Genomic DNA, 16,384 nt, shown 5'->3' with positions numbered 1-16,384 from the left:
TACCCTCCTAGCCTCTCCAAAAAGGCGGCCAAAGGATTCAAACATAATCTCCTAAAAGCACACCCAGAAATTCCAGTCTCTGACCCTTACTTCTCAAATAGCACAGGACACATAACAAATGACATTATATTCTACACCAAGAGGAGAGCACAATGGCGGAAAGCCTTTCTTACCCTATTCTCAACAGCATCCACTAGGAAAACTGCACACGGCATCACACTATCTATCATTCCCTCTCCGTTCTACAACGCTACTGCCACATTCACCATTTACCATAACGGGATCATACTCATTCAGGCATCAGACCATAACCTTAATATATTAGACAATATCTTCCCAATCATCAAAGCGAAGGTAACAAGACCCCAAACCAACTCTCACAATCCTACGAGCGCCACCCCACCGATTCCCCCCCCTGGAAACTCTCCCCTGGTATCCCAGTATACAAATATACCCACCACTGGTCCCACTATGACCCCTCTGAATAACGGACATCTGCACTATACCGACTCCCCCCAGAGCTCCACTACTATCTCCACTACACCCACCCCACCTCTCACCCCTTTCACCCCATCCACAGCCTCCCCACACACACCCGCCCTTCTGAACTCAGATCACACCAATACACCATCACACCCTCACCCCACTATACCCCTTCCCAGTGATTTCCACCCCTCAACAATGCAACACATAGATTCGGACACCCCATTCTCCTCCCCTCCACTCCCCATGGGATCACCGCCCTTTGAACCAACACATGTCATACCCTGGGGCACCACACAAGCCATTACACCTCCTCACTTATCCACAGACCAAACCTTCAAGATAACAAGCCCCACATCAGACCCCAGACTAGACGAGATCCTACTTTCCCTACAACAAATAAAAGTTGACATACAAACCCTTCATGACCTGATCCGGCAACCACCCAAACCCCAAGCAAAACCCACTCAACAGGATTGCGCTAGCCCGACACCTCAGGGACCCCTCAAATGGAAAACAGTCCCTTACCCCAATGCACCATCCAGGCCAACCAGGGAAAAGAACACCTTATCACCAAGTGACATTTCTTCTCTACTCCACTCATACGAACCTCCATCTCTACCAAGGGGACCGGTACACTTAGAGAACACACAGATAGGTTCCTTAATTCAATCCATCAACCCCAATGCCTCAAGACTGACAAGACACACTCCCAGAGGCATTGTTGTAAGCAACCTCACAAGAGTAACCACCCTCCATGACCAGACCATCACCCCGACCAATGCCCAGATAAAATGTATCCTTCTAAACTGTAGATCGGCAGCACGTCATGCCACTGATATAGCCGACCTCATTATATCCAATGAACCTGACCTTATCATCTTAACGGAAACCTGGCTGACTGAATCATCCACACCCATTTTAGACATACTAGTCCCCCCGAACTACTACATTACAAGACTAGACAGACCTGAGAAGACAGGTGGTGGTATTGCCTGCATCCATAGGAACAACCTTGCGGTAAGGCGCACAAACACCCCAGTACTCTCATCATGTGAATACCTCTGCCTACACATTACGAGCAACAACAAGCCACTTTGCTCACTACACTCTATCTACCATCCTCCTGGCAACAACCTCACCTTCATCGAGCACATGATGGACATCATAGCGACAAATGCAGGACAACAAAATACACAGATCTTCCTGGGTGACTTCAATCTCCACTGGAACGATCCAGACGATCCAGTGGTCAATAGCTTCAAACTTTTCCTATCCGACCTCAACTTGTCCCAAATATGTGACAGCCCCACCCACGGAAAAGGCTCAATCCTTGATCTTGTAATTTCTAAAGCGGACTCCACCCGGCTAGAATCGATTCTCCCATGCGACTGGTCTGATCACTACATTATCACCTTTCACATCAAGGAAGTAGTTAAATTACTCTCTGTCCAACCGACGAGAACGAAAATCTGGAAGAGGAGCCTAGAAAACATCAATCCGGCCGACCTTGCATCCGCTAGTCGCATCCTCACGCCTGCTACGGTTGGATCAAACGATGTATAGGATCTGACCAATCACTACTTTAACGGTATGAACAGGGTTCTGGACACCTTAGCCCCATTACAATTAAAAAGAGTCACCGAAAAGAATTCAAACCCCTGGTATGATGGTAGACTAAATGAAGACAGAAGAGCACTGAGAGCAATTGAAAGACAATGGAGAACAGCCCCATCCACTGCCCACCTCCAACTACTAAGATGCACCAGAAATGCCTACTACAGAAAGATTCGTCGCTCTAAAGCTGACTTCATAGGTGTACAACTAGACCAAGCCAAGAATCGCCCCAAAAAATTGTTCGAAATAATCAATAATCAGTCTAAGGGTGGCCCCCACTCCCCACAAGCCAATCCAGATTCAATCCCCAACTGTGAGGATCTTGCCTCCTTTTTCACAACAAAGACTGACAAATTAAAGGCAGACCTACTTAATGATCTATCAACCATTACCGATACACACTCAATCCCCTCACGGTCCTCCCCAAGTACCCCGTGTATCGGTCCCATTATACACGACCTCAAGAACAATGCCTCCTGGACTACCTTCAACCTCTACAGCGAAGAAACTATCCTAAACACGCTCACCACTCTGAATCCTTCCAACCACTTCACAGACCCCCTTCCAGCATCCCACGCAAAGACCTTCATGCCACTGCTAGTGCCCCTGTGGACTAGAATCATAAATTCTTCTCTCTTGCAAGGAACCATCCCTGACATCCTCAAAGCCGGTCAGGTAACCCCCATCCTTAAGAAAGTCTCAGCGGACCCATCAGACCTAAACAACTATCGACCAATATCCAATATCTCAACCTTGGCCAAACTTCTTGAAAAATGTGTCCACATGCAGCTTAGTAAGCATATAGACCACTTCAACCTGCTCGACCAATTCCAATCAGGCTTTCGATCAGGGCACAGTACCGAATCAGCCATGACCCACATAATTGATGACGCATTACAAATACTGGATCAAAACAAAGCATGCTTGCTAATCTTACTTGACCTCTCCTCAGCGTTCGACACTGTCAAACATGACAATCTACTGAACCTCATGAAGCATAGAATGGGGCTATCCGGAACAGTGTTAAACTGGTTCACTTCCTTCCTCCAAAACAGAACACAAAGATTCAAGACCAACAAATCTTTATCCAACCCCACCCCAGTCACCTTAGGAGTACCCCAGGGCTCTTCCCTCTCCCCGACACTCTTCAACCTGTTTATGGAACCACTCACAGAGCTTCTCAGCCACGAAAATATCCAATACCACATGTACGCATATGACACACAACTCTACATTAAGATCCAATCTCTCGACGACATCAAGTCCCTGAACTCTTCGCTCCAAAAGACACAGACATGGCTTGCTAAGAATCATCTAAAGCTAAACACACTAAAAACAGAATTCCTCCTAATTGCTCCCCCCAACCAAACAACGACCATCCGTGAGTGGATGAAGCATCTAACTGCACTCGACGGTCAACCTATCGTCATTGATTCCGCTAAATCTCTAGGAATAACCCTGGATAATAAGCTAAATATGCATAAGCACATCAGCACTGCAACAAAAGGAGCAAACTTTCAGATCAACACGCTGAGAAAATTGAAACCCTTCATTCCAGCAATGGACTTCAAACAGGCGGTTCAATCCCTAGTAATTCCCAGAGTTGACTATGGGAGCGTCGCTCTCTGTGGTCTCCCCAAGGCAACGACCACCCCTCTCAGAGCATCAATCAATACAGCCGCCAGACTCGTTACAGGCACTAAAAGAAACTGCCACATTTCCCCTGACCTACATGCCCTAAACTGGCTACCTTTTGAGGCCAGGATCCAGTTAAAAATCGCCTGTATGACTCATAAGGCACTACACCACAAAACCCCTGGGTACCTAGCCGAAAAACTGGTATTATCAGGTGGTAACAGATCTACCAGGAGCTCTAACAAGCTGCTACTGAAACCGCAACGTTTCTCCAAGAAAAAAACGTACAATCGTACCTTCTCAGGAATGGCCCCCAGGATATGGAATGCCCTACCCCCAGAAACGAGACTCAATCCATCTACAGTTTTTTTCAAAAAAGAAGTGAAATCGATTCTCATGTCCAAATTTACATGAACTATAGCTATCTGCATTTCCCTGTATTATGTACCTTGTATGCATTGTAACACTGTATTTTTATGTGCACACCTTTTCCTATGTCAGATATGTGAAGCGCTCTGATACCCGCAAGGGTCTTGTCCGCGCTATACAAAACCGTCTAAATAAATAAATAAATAAAACAGGAGACCGGGTTACGAACTGGGGCGCCAGAAATTCCTACCGATACATTTGTTAAGCCAGATAAAGGTGCCCCAGGGAGATTAGAATGAATGATAGAACTTCTCATCGCACTAGTATCTAAAAGAAATGGCTCTGAAACACCCATTGTAGTGACATTGACATAAGGCCCATCCTGATTTACTGGAATCGATACAACTCCCTCACTTTGTCTATGGCTGTCCTAGTTAGCGTGAAGGCTTTCATTTTCACCTTCAACATGATCAATCAATCACCAAATTTGTAAAGCGCACTACTCACTCGTAAGGGTCTCAAGGCGCTGAGGGGGAGGGGGGGTGCTACTGCTCGAACAGCAAGGTCTTGAGTTGTTTCCTGAAGGAGAGATGGTCCTGGGTCATTTGTAGGTGGGTGGGGAGGGAGTTCCATGTCTTGGCTGCCAGGTAGGAGAAGGATCTTCCTCTGACGGTAGATTTCTGGAATCGTGGGACGGAGGCGAGGCTGGCGAATCGGAGCTGGCGAGTGGGTGTGTAGAATGTGAGGCGGCTGTTGAGGTACTTCGGGCCCATGTCGTGGAGAGCCTTGTGTGCGTGGGTGAGGAGTCTGAACGTGATCCTTTTGTTGACGGGGAGCCAGTGAAGGTCTTTCAGGTGGGCAGAGATGTGGTTGCGGCGAGGGATGTCCAGGATGAGTCGTGCTGAGGCGTTCTGAATGCGCTGGAGTCTTTTCTGGAGTTTGGCTGTGGTTCCAGTGTAGAGAGTGTTCCCGTAGTCCAGGGGGCTGGTCACGAGGGCCTGGGTGACCGTCTTCCTGGTTTCGGTGGGGATCAATCGGAAGATCTTTCGGAGCATGCGCAGGGTGTTGAAGCAGGATGATGAGACTGCGTTCACTTGCTTGGTCATCGTGAGGGAGGAGTCCAGGATGAAGCCCAGGTTACGTGCGTGGTCCGTTGGCTTGGGTGCGCTGCCCAGGGATAATCATCATTGTATACTGTGTAGACTGAGTATTCTGCTGATCGAAGTAGTCCGTAGAATTTGGAGGGGGTAAGGAACGCTGTTCTTGAGGCATCACACCTCAACCTCTACCCCTGTATATTATCTGGAAACCACCACGGCCTCGTGGAGCAGATAGTTTTCCCTTACGTTGCAATAAAACCGGGCAGCTATTCTTAAAATGACCTTTCTCTCTACAATAGGCACATTGGTTAGGACCTTATAAAGGTCGCGGAATAAAGGGCTTAGGCTTTTGATACACCCTCTGAAACTGTGGAGGCTGTTGAAACTGGCGCTGAGTATAACGAGGAAGGATAAGCTTGTTGCAGAAGAACCTTTGTTTTTAATTCTTTCGTCTTCTTCTCTTGCTTATCTTTCTCCTCTTTATCCCTGTTCTCATAATATTGAGCAGTAGCCAATATGTGGGCAGAAGAAGAAACAGCCCATGAAGTCTCGGAGTCTTTCAACTTATGTGACAGTTCGGGAAGCAAATTAAATACGAATTTATCTACAAATAATCGCTGTCCACCCTCCGTAGTCATATCCTGACCACTGTGATCAATAAACGTCTCCTCAAAAAGAGTGAAGAAATCAGAGACACTCTCATCTTTCTTCTGTCTACACGCGGCTAATTTATCCCAATTAACTCGCAAGGCGGGCATCATCGTTTTCATTAAAGTAATAATCCTACCAGGGAGTTCTGAAATCAAAGCATCAGGCTTAGCACCACCCACTTGGGCTCTATCAGCGGCAATTATAGCATTCCAATCACCACCTAATGCTTGAACGTGATCCTCTCTACGAATCCGAGCCCATAATGCTTGTGGGACTACATTCCCCATCAACATATCAATATCGGCTAAATTCATAATGCAGGCATCAACAGTCTAGGACAACTCTTTATAATAACCAGCAGGGTTTTTACGGGGATCCGGTAGAGACTGTTTAAGAGCCAAAACTTCAGATCTCTTCCAGGGGACATGTACCCATATACGCTGGAAATGCACAGGAACGGCTAGATTAGCACCTGCTGCTGCAACCGCTTCTCTCCATACTGGAGGAACCTCTCTCATTGGATAATGTTTCAATGTCAGCCTAACAGCAGGATCGGAGTCAAGGAAAGTCTGCGAGGAAATTAGGGATCTAAAAGTGACAAGTGTCTTTACGGCGTCCTCAACCTTAGGACCCACAATGAGTCCCTTATCGAAATTAGCCTGAACATCCAACAGACCCTGAGGAACTGAACCCAAATCCATATCCTCCCATCCTTTAACAAGAGTGTCACACATAACATTAAAAACATATCTCTGCGTGGGCGCTTCCCACTGATGAAAGGTGGCCATGATATCATTCACACTATACTGGGGACCCTTCTCAATCCATTTGCGAGCGAGAGAGTCCAATACCACCCGTTCATCGAAGGCTGGAAGCTGACTACGAGACTGTCTTCGGGAAAAAGCCAGAGACATATTAAGAGTCTCAAAGAAAGGAGACAGAAACCCAGAGACAGTATCTGTGATCCGTTTACGGACAGTAGGAGAATTGGACATAGGGACAGGGGACAAGGTATTGGGCGAACTAATAGGAGAAGAACTGGCAGTTATAAGAGGAGCCGAAGGCAAAGGAGATTGTGGTTTAAGAGATGGAGGTAAAGCAACTGGTGGCAAAGGAAGTGGGGGTGGCAATGCTTGAAGGGGCAAATGCGGAAGAACCAGAGCAGGCGGAGGCGCAACTAATGGCTGAACTGGTTGTAATAATGGGGGTGCATTAGCACCATGTGCATAGGGAGGAGGTAATCTCAATAGGTGAGACATCAAAGGGTCTTCCTCCAGTTCCTTACTTTTATCAGGAGGGGAAATAGGCAACACGGGGTAGCATTTATCTATCGCCATACGATGCTGTCTCTCTGCAATTTCCATTTCACGATCAATCTCATTATCTTTAAACTGCTGGGCAGCCTGTATAATCGTTATACCTTGTGCTTTCTTATCTCGTTTTGCCTGCTTAATTTCTCTCTGTTTGGCTTCCTTACGCCAGAGGCGGAAAGAGTCAAACATTGCCGGCCGGGCTTTCCTTTTAAACAAAATTGCTTCCAAATGATCTAATAAGTCAGGCTCAAAGCTACCATTCTGTGGCCACTGCAAAACACCATCGTTCTTTGTGTATCGGATCCATGCCTCATTAAAGGCAATGGGGCCAACACCATGTTTAGAATAAAGCTCATAAGTGGGAGTTCCAACCGGAGGAATTGGACAAGAGTCCTCCAGCTGGGAGTCCCTATCACAATCAAAACAACAAAATTTCCTAAACTGACTCAGACCAGGCATCGTTATTTCACTGGACTGTTCACAAACTTCAAGGGGTTAAATCAATGAACACAGCACAAATGTACTCACCCCTCGGCTTCGGCTTTTGCAATAGCCGAATCAAAGACCCAAAGAACCTAAGAACCAAAGAACCAAAGAACCAAAATGGCAGCGACCCACCAATACTTAACTAAGGAGTCTTCTTACACCAACAGAGGCCCGTCTAACGTCTCGCATTACCATACATCACCAAAAAAGGGCCAAAGCAAGGCGGCAGTCAGGGCAGCAGTCGTCAGCAGCCGTCATGAAGGAGAAACCGCGCTGAAAAAGACCTTCGGGCCACTTCGACATACAGGGGTCGCTTGACGTGGTTCGCGATTCCTCCAGAATTTTCTTGCGGGGCTCCTCACGACCTTCAGGCAAAACCGCTACCTCTGAAGCCGCCTCACAGAGGGCACCAATTGAAGAACCAGGGCCTTATGGGCCTGGTGGCGCAGGGCACGCCTTAATCTTCTGAGTTCACCTGCTTTGTTTAACAGAGACACAGGACACTCTGTTGGGCGTAGAAGATCAGATTTATTAGCTGCAGCTAAGTACAGTTGTCCCAGAAGTACACTCGGTATGTTCTTAGGAGACTGCCACTTCACTCCGTGGCGCACAATCTTTTATAGTACATGGATGACATACAGATTAACCAAGAACACTCCCAATACATACATAAAGAGCCAATTAGGAAAGTTCGAAAACAAGACATTGCCAATAGAAAGGGTTTGAAAATAAGATATCGAGTAACCTGAAGAAGCCTCTCCTCCAACTGTGTTTGTCACCCCTCCCCACAGGTTAATTCATTAACGTGTCTGCAACTGACTTGCAGGTGGCAAGATACATTTGTGTGCCTTGGAGGACAGTTGTGAAATGAGAGAATACAAGTAGAGAATAGCGAAGGCCAGAAGATAAGATAAAGTCAGGAAAGAATGGTGCGAACCAACGGATAGTTGAGACAGGGATTAGTCAAACCAGACAGGGATTAGTGGACTCGGCCAGTCCCTGACACCAGTTCGTAAACAGAGGCAGAAGGCTATTTTGACATGATGCCGCAGGAAAAGCAGAAAAGACCTCGTTCGCCATGCTGCCTGAGTGAGGGCAACACAAAATCGCGGCGGAACATAAAATGGCGGCTCAATACGATCGAGATCAAAAATCGAATTTCCTCAGTCTGCCGTTACTTGGACAGGCTACTCATCAAGGCTGTGGTATTTTGCGGATGGTTACATGGACACAAAGAAATGAGTCATCTGCCAGGCTCAGAGTATGAGGAGAACTCGAATTCCATGCCCGATCCTTCAAAAGGGACAGCGCTGTTGTGGCCTCGCTGGTGACTCTCCGCAAGGGATCGCGGCTTCACGACACTGTGGGCATCGATATTCTGGCCACAATGTATTTGGAGGTCAACATTAAAATGTCGATAGATGTAGACCCTTGGCTTCGTGACAGTACTAGCTGTGCGATAGCTGAATAACTAATAATGCGGTATACTTGCACCCCTGAAGCTAGCCTCTGGCTCTGTTCCAGTTATAACTGGAATATTTGAGCATTTGACTATCTGGTGACCCTGAAGCCCCGCCCTACTGGACTAGCTGTAGCCCTGGTGGACTCCTGCCTGGTAGTATACTGATACTGAAGCAGTGCGTGTCCCGGACAGGTACGCACTTAGGGCCATATTTATAAGAGCTTTGCGTCATGCTTGCACCACGCAACAAGGATACACACGTGACGCAAACCTCTAAGTCAGGTTTGTGAAGCCACAAAAAGCCACCTTGCCCCCCAGGAGAGGCATAACAAGGAGAAATATGTTGATTTATTTCTCTTTTTTTCCTCTTTCCATTCTGCAGCACACATAGTAAGAGGAAAATGCCTCTTTGGATTGTTTTTATGCAGGAAGTTGCCCATTCCCGCACAAAAACAATCCTGCCTGTAACAGAGGCACCCTACCACGCTGCAAGGTGGCTGCATGGTCGCTAGGCTGCCAAAAGAGAGCAGGGGGAAATTAAAGGATGCGCCGTATTGAATAAATATGACACGTTCCTGCCCGTTCCCTTTGATGCATGGTAGCACAACTGGGTGATTTGCTGCACCGCCCTGTGCCACACACGTCATAAAAATGGCCCTGAGCGGACTTCAGTACTTCCGGGGCATCGGCTCATGTCTGCAGACATTTCTGTCCTCCCTGTGATGGTTACACACTGATACAATGACACACGGGAGTGCTCAGTGGCCATTGCAGGCAGCCAGCAAGGACCAGGCCGTCCTGTTCCTTGTAGGACCGTCAGAGCAGGCAGCCAGCGAGACAGACCATCGGAGCAGGCAGCGAGTGAGGACCAGACCTGCCTGTTCCTTAACGGACCATCGGAGCAGGCAGCGAGCGAGGACCAGACCTGCCTGTTCCTTGACGGACCTTCGGGGCAGGCAGCCAGTGAGGACCAGGCCGTCCTGTTCCTTGACGGGAAACACTAAGGTCCCTAGTAAGCAAATTCGGACCATATGTTGTGCCAAAGAACTGCAGCAATTAAGCCTATATCATGTATACACACTTTATATCTTTATACAAAAACCATAACACTAATACAATCAATAAAATTCAAGTTTCAAATTTTTTCCAGCTGATTAAAAACGTTTTGCACTGAACATCAGTACATTATACCAATTTAAACGCAAAACATAAACTGCAACACAAAGGGGTCCATTAGGATGGAGGGCGGATGTCCTCCGCCGGGCGGGCGGTAGCAACTGCCGGACCGGCGGCAGACATCTGCCCCCCATCGAAGCCCTGAACACCGCCAGTCCGATTAGCATTGCGGTCGTGACCGCAGCTGTGTGATTTTCCGCCTGTCACTTTTCCACAGGTTGCAGTCCGCCTACTTGCCTGGCGTGCGGAGCTGGACCGCTACAATTGTGGCGGATCAGGGCCAAACACCGCCGGCACGATTATGATGCCAGTGGTAGCCAGCTTTCCATGGCGGTGGAACCGCCATGGAAAGGCATGCAGAGAATGTCTCTGGGGGTCCATTGCGGACCCCCAATGTGTTGGGAGGGTGTGTGGGTGCACTGGGGGGGTACCATGTCCCTGTACCATGTGGCAGGCACTGTGCAGTGCCTGCAACACAGTGCAGGGACATGCAGGACATGCTTGTTTGGACATCGCGGTGGTGCTGCTGGCAGTACCGCCCGCCACAATGTTAACCGCTGCTATCCGACCGCCGCGGTCAGATTTCCACTGCCGAGCATAATAATTGGACCGGTGGTTTTCCCGCGGTCCTGGCGGGCGGTGTTTTCCTGCTACCAAGGCAGTCGGAGTGATTTTCCGACTGCCATGCTAATAGACCCCAAAGTGTTGAAAAATCTCAATCATGTAAAAAACACAACAATAATAAAGAAAACTCCAATTAAAAAGTCGACGGTGTAACTTGCTTAGATTAGACCACCTTCTTCAGAACAGAGTTTTCTGAAACAATTTTAACATATGTTAGCTCCTAGCATATAAATATACTGATATCACAAGTTAAATCAAGTTTCAAATTATATTTAACTTAACATAAGAAATATTTGAAAAAGTTCTCTCTCTCATCATCAAGAAATGCTGCTATCTCGGGTTATGTCAAATTAGAGTGTGTATGTCTTTAGTTAACTTGCATCAGCATGAAAAATACATACATTGTCTACACTTTTTTCATCCTACAGTATCTTAATTTCACAGTATCATACCTTCCAATCTTAACAAATTATCTTCAATGTTTTGAAACAACACATAATCCGAATAAAACATTTTTTCAACATACCTAATAAGCAGTGAGGTGAGTCCTTGACCTTTGACTATGTCTGGAACCTTCTTCCAGTTTTCAATTAAAACAGGGAAATGCCTATGGATGAGACAAAACGTCATCATGAACGGTGCATCAATGCTCACACAGGCAGACTTCACTCAGAACTTTTCATATTTTATAGAGTCTGCGTACCTTTAAATGTGGTACTCATTTCATCATCACTGTTTGGTGATGAACAATTTGGTTGATTCCTTGACCTATAGTTGGGCCTGGAACCTTTTTCCAGTTGTGAATAAACACAAGGAAATACCTGTGAATGAGACAGAATGTCATAAGGAATGGTGCGTTATGCTCATACAGGCAGAATTCCCTAAGGTTCTCTCACATTTTATAAATTATGCGTACCTTTAAATGAGGTACTTATTTCACCAATGCTGCGTTGTGTGGAGCCACCAATGAAAACAAAGGACTTTATTTTCTTGTACCTTTAGTTAAAAGGAAAAAGGAAAAAACATATATATCACATCCCACACTTCTCTAGGTCTTTGATCCTAACCTAAGGGATGTTATGAAGTAAATCTGTGCTTACCAATTAAAAAGATGCTTGTTTGGCCATGTTTGCAGGGAATGGCGCCTTAATTATGCCATTAGTTGTCTATCTCCTGGAACTCTCTCTTTTTTTGTTAATTGAGATTAGACCGAGATGCAACTAAAACCAAATGAAAATGTTTTAAAATTTTTATATATAATAACAGGCAACCCAGATATGATATCTCCATGTGTCAATCGTATTCTCAATCATTAAAAGTTAAATTGTACCTGATGGTATGGCGCTTTCAATTTCACAGCTTGGTGAATAAATTCTGTGAAAAACAGCAATAATATGTTTACTCTAAAGGGCTCCAAAAACCTACACCCCTCAAGATCTCGATGTTCTACTTCTAAGCTTCTTCATATCTTAAATCTTATTTTTATTATGTGCAAACCTCAAAATGGTCTGCATCCGCAGATAAATATTCACTATATCGATATGGTCTCACCTAGTCTTGTTGTGTCATGATTTATTAACGTCATGGTATAGAATTCCTGACCTTCTTTACTCCATTAGAACCCTAGACTCATATGATATTTGAGTAGCTTAACGTAAAAGCTACTTATGGGTCCTGGCAAGAGAATAAGGCGAAATATCCCTTTACTTTAAAAAAAAAACAATGTATTTAAACAATTTTGCAGAACCTGCATGAGCTAACATCGTTGGTAGGACATCAGAATATCTGAATAATATCTCCTACATTAACAGCGGCTAGCTCGCCTGCCGCCTAGAAGACATCGTGTGTCAAGGAGCTTAGTTTTAATACGGCTAAAAGTGGTTCCAGGTTTACACCCAAATGTTCTACTCCAAAAGAAAAAGGAAAGAAAAAGGGAATAAAACGAAGGGCTAAGCTTCAATGAGCTAACAATACTGTCCCCACGCTTACCTGAAATAGTTTCTGCGGCCTCCCTGCTCCAACAACAATGACAACGACTTCCGGGTTAGATTACAAAGAAAGGCGTCACTACTTGATGGACCATCAGAGCAGGCAGTGAGCGAGGACCAGGCCGTCCTTTTCTTTGACGGACAATCGGAGCAGACAGCCAGCGAGGCCCAGGCCGTCCTATACCTTGATGGATCATTGGAGCAGGCAGCTAGAGGAGGACCAAGCCGTCCTGTTCCTTGACGGACCATCGGAGCAGGCAGCCAGGGAGCACCAGGCCGTCCTCTGCCTTGACGGACCATCGGAGCAGGCAGCCAGCGGAGGACCATGCCATCCTGTTCCTTGACAGACCATCGGAGCAGGCGGCCAGCGGAGGATCAGGCAGCCTGTTCCTTGACAGACCGTTGGAGCAGGCAGCCAGCGGTCACCAGGCCATCCTGTTCCTTGACGGACCATCGAAGCAGGCGGCCAGCGAGGACCAGGCCGTCCTGTTCCTCGATGAACCATCGGAGCAGGCAGCCAGCGAGGACCAGGCCGTCCTGTTCCCCGACGGACCATCGGAGCAGGCAGCCAGTGAGGAGCAGGCAGACCTGTTCCTTGACAGACCATCAGAGCGGGCGGCCAGCGGAGGACCAGGCAGACCTGTTCCTTTACGGACCATTGGAGCAGGCAGCCAGCGGTGACCAGGCCATCCTTTTCCTTGATGGATCATTGGAGCAGGCAGCCAGCGGTCACCAGGCCGTCCTGTTCCTCGACGGACCATCGGAGCAGGCAGCCAGCGAGGACCAGCCCGTTCTGTTCCTTGATGGACCATCGGAGCAGGCAGCCAGCGAGGACGAGGCAGTTCTGTTCTTTGACGGACCATCGGAGCGGGTGGCTAGCCGAGGACCAGGCAGACCTGTTCCTTTACGGACCATCGGAGCAGGCGGCCAGCGAGGACCAGGCCGTCCTGTTCCTCGATGAAGCATCGGAGCAGGCAGCCAGCGAGGATCAGGCCGTCCTGTTCCCCGACGGACCATCGGAGCAGGCAGCCAGTGAGAAGCAGGCAGACCTGTTCCTTGACAGACCATCAGAGCGGGCGGCCAGCGGAGGACCAGGCAGACCTGTTCCTTTACGGACCATTGGAGCAGGCGGCCAGCGGTGACCAGGCCATCCTTTTCCTTGATGGATCATTGGAGCAGGCAGCCAGCGGTCACCAGGCCGTCCTGTTCCTCGACGGACCATCGGAGCAGGCAGCCAGCGAGGACCAGCCCGTTCTGTTCCTTGACGGACCATCGGAGCAGGCAGCCAGCGAGGACGAGGCCATTCTGTTCTTTGACGGACAGTCAAAGCAGGCAGCCAGCGAGGACCAGGCCTTTCCTGTTCCTTGATGGTCCATCGGAGCAGGCGGCGAGTGGAGGACCAGGCCGTCCTGTTCCTCGATGGACCATCGGAGCAGGCAGCCAGTGAGGAGCAGGCAGACCTGTTCCTTGACGGACCATCGGAGCGGGCGGCCAGCGGAGGACCAGGCAGACCTGTTCCTTTACGGACCATTGGAGCAGGCGGCCAGCGGTGACCAGGCCATCCTTTTCCTTGATGGATCATTGGAGCAGGCAGCCAGCGGTCAGCAGGCCATCCTGTTCCTCGACGGACCATTGGAGAAGGCAGCCAGCGAGGACCAGCCCATTCTGTTCCTTGACGGGCCATCGGAGCAGGCAGCCAGCGAGGACGGGGCCGTTCTGTTCTTTGACGGGCAGTCAAAGCAGGCAGCCAGCGAGGACCAGGTCATTCCTGTTCCTTGATGGTCCATCGGAGCAGGCGGCCAGTGGAGGACCAGGCCGTCCTGTTCCTCGACGGACCATCGGAGCAGGCAGCCAGTGAGGAGCAGGCAGACCTGTTCCTTGATGGACCATTGGAGCGGGCGGCCAGCGGAGGACCAGGCAGACCTGTTCCTTTACGGACCATCAGAGCAGGCGGCCAGCGGTGACCAGGTCATCCTTTTCCTTGATGGATCATTGGAGCAGGCAGCCAGCGGTCACTAGGCCGTCCTGTTCCTCGACGGACCATCGGAGCAGGCAGCCAGCGAGGACCAGCCCGTTCTGTTCTTTGACGGACCATCGGAGCAGGCAGCCAGCGAGGACGAGGCAGTTCTGTTCTTTGACGGACCATCGGAGCGGGTGGCCAGCGGAGGACCAGGCAGACCTGTTCCTTTACGGACCATCGGAGCAGGCGGCCAGCGAGGACCAGGCCGTCCTGTTCCTCGATGAACCATCGGAGCAGGCAGCCAGCGAGGATCAGGCCGTCCTGTTCCCCGACGGACCATCGGAGCAGGCAGCCAGTGAGGAGCAGGCAGACCTGTTCCTTGACAGACCATCAGAGCGGGCAGCCAGCGGAGGACCAGGCAGACCTGTTCCTTTACGGACCATTGGAGCAGGCGGCCAGCGGTGACCAGGCCATCCTTTTCCTTGATGGATCATTGGAGCAGGCAGCCAGCGGTCACCAGGCCGTCTAATTCCTCGACGGACCATCGGAGCAGGCAGCCAGCGAGGACCAGCCCGTTCTGTTCCTTGACGGACCATCGGAGCAGGCAGCCAGCGAGGACGAGGCCGTTCTGTTCTTTGATGGACAGTCAAAGCAGGCAGCCAGCGAGGACCAGGCCTTTCCTGTTCCTTGATGGTCCATCGGAGTAGGCGTCTAGTGAAGGACCAGGCCGTCCTGTTCCTCGCCGGACCATCGGAGCAGGCAGCCAGTGAGGAGCAGGCAGACCTGTTCCTTGACGGACCATCGGAGCGGACGGCCAGCGGAGGACCAGGCAGACCTGTTCCTTTACGGACCATTGGAGCAGGCGGCCAGCGGTGACCAGGCCATCCTTTTCCTTGATGGATCATTGGAGCAGGCAGCCAGCGGTCACCAGGCCGTCCTGTTCCTCGAAGGACCATCGGAGCAGGCAGCCAGCGAGGACCAGCCCATTCTGTTCCTTGACGGGCCATCGGAGCAGGCAGCCAGCGAGGACGAGGCCGTTCTGTTCTTTGACGGACAGTCAAAGCAGGCAGCCAGCGAGGACCAGGTCTTTCCTGTTCCTTGATGGTCCATCGGAGCAGGCGGCCAGTGGAGGACCAGGCCGTCCTGTTCCTCGACGGACCATCGGAGCAGGCAGCCAGTGAGGAGCAGGCAGACCTGTTCCTTGACGGACCATTGGAGCGGGCGGCCAGCGGAGGACCAGGCAGATCTGTTCCTTTACGGACCATCGGAGCAGGCGGCCAGCGGTGACCAGGTCATCGTTTTCCTTGAAGGATCATTGGAGCAGGCAGCCAGCGGTCACTAGGCTGTCCTGTTCCTCGACGGACCATCGGAGCAGGCAGCCAGCGAGGACCAGCCCGTTCTGTTCCTTGACGGACCATCGGAGCAGGCAGCCAGCGAGGACGAGGCAGTTCTGTTCTTTGACGGACCATCGGAGCGGGCGGCCAGCGGAGGACCAGGCAGACCTGTTCCTTTACGGACCA

Source organism: Triturus cristatus, chromosome 2_2 (genome assembly GCF_964204655.1).
Source record: "Triturus cristatus chromosome 2_2, aTriCri1.1, whole genome shotgun sequence".
NCBI classification, from domain to species: domain Eukaryota; kingdom Metazoa; phylum Chordata; class Amphibia; order Caudata; family Salamandridae; genus Triturus; species Triturus cristatus.
The sequence above is the reverse complement of the archived record's forward strand: the minus strand, read 5'-3'. Positions refer to the sequence as shown.